We start from the raw sequence: 1,269 nt of genomic DNA, 5'->3' as shown, positions 1-1,269 counted from the left end.
AAAAGAAAAAACATAAGTTTATAACATAAACATAATTATATAACATAAAAATATAAGTTTCCTCTTATGTTTTTTCTTTTATAACTATGTCAAGTGTTTGTATCTTTTTTGGCCCTGACGAAGCCCTGCAACGTGGGGACGAAACGTTGGCTCAATAAAAATAGTATAATTTTTTACTATTTGAGATTTTTACCGCACCCGGACCATATTCCATTCATCTATACACACGGTCAATCAATAATCTTCCAGTAAAATTAGTGTCATTTAAATATCTTTTCTATTATTCGAATACCCTCCGAGGTTTAATGGAATTTGGTATAGGGAATAAAATGAGATGTATAGGGAATAAAATCCCTAAAAATGTATTTCCGTCAAGAAGTCGAATTCGAATTTTTTCAGGATCGCAATATTTTTTCTTGCTATATATTCCATTTATAAGTTAGTAAGATTAAAAAATTCGGAAGGTGGGGACTTAATAATTCCACCGTATTTTGCAGAGAACCATTAGTTTCGATTTTTGGGGTCAGCTCTTTGTCAGCAGCGCTTCGATTTTTATGATGATGTTCAAAAATGGCTTGAATACATAGCCTCAAGAAAACTATATATTTTTTTTTTCTTAGGAGCCTTTTGTTGTCTGATAGGAAGGCTAAAAATATAAATTGAAACGAGTTTTAATTTATTGAATACTTTAACGTCAAATTTGTTTCATAAATAAGGATGGTAAACGTAAAAATTTAGAAAAGCTAATTTTGAAGTATTGGATAAAGATAATATTGAATTTATAATTCAAATTTAAGCTAAAATTCAAATACGAGTTCAATTAAATAAATTAAAGCGCTTGAGGTAAGAATATGATTAGTAAAATAATGTCAAATTTTCAGAAGAGCATTTTCGAAAAAATTACATTTCTTTTGTCATGTTTAATGTAGCTGATTTTCAATATATAGTTTTAGATAAAGTTATTGGAATTGTGGTGTTAAAAAAACAAACTAAATAAATAGACCTTAACATCCCATTCGTTGCAGAATTGGCCCTAAACAGATATGCGTCTGTCCATTCCAAACTCCTTAACCATCCTAATCCATTAATTCTTAATTTTTCATCCTTAACAATCCCTGATAAACCTCCGAGGCGTCTGAAAAGAAGATGGCCACGGGACCTTCTAATTTAAATTAATGTTTGAAGTATCACCGATGGGTGGTTCCTTCCCAAGATTTTCAAGTTTCATATAAACATACAACATATTTACTTATTGTTTTATTTTTTACA

This window comes from Halyomorpha halys, unplaced genomic scaffold (genome assembly GCF_000696795.3).
Source record: "Halyomorpha halys isolate HHAL.00 unplaced genomic scaffold, Hhal_1.1 Scaffold1025.1, whole genome shotgun sequence".
In the NCBI taxonomy this organism is placed as follows: domain Eukaryota; kingdom Metazoa; phylum Arthropoda; class Insecta; order Hemiptera; family Pentatomidae; genus Halyomorpha; species Halyomorpha halys.
This window is presented reverse-complemented; position numbering follows the sequence as displayed.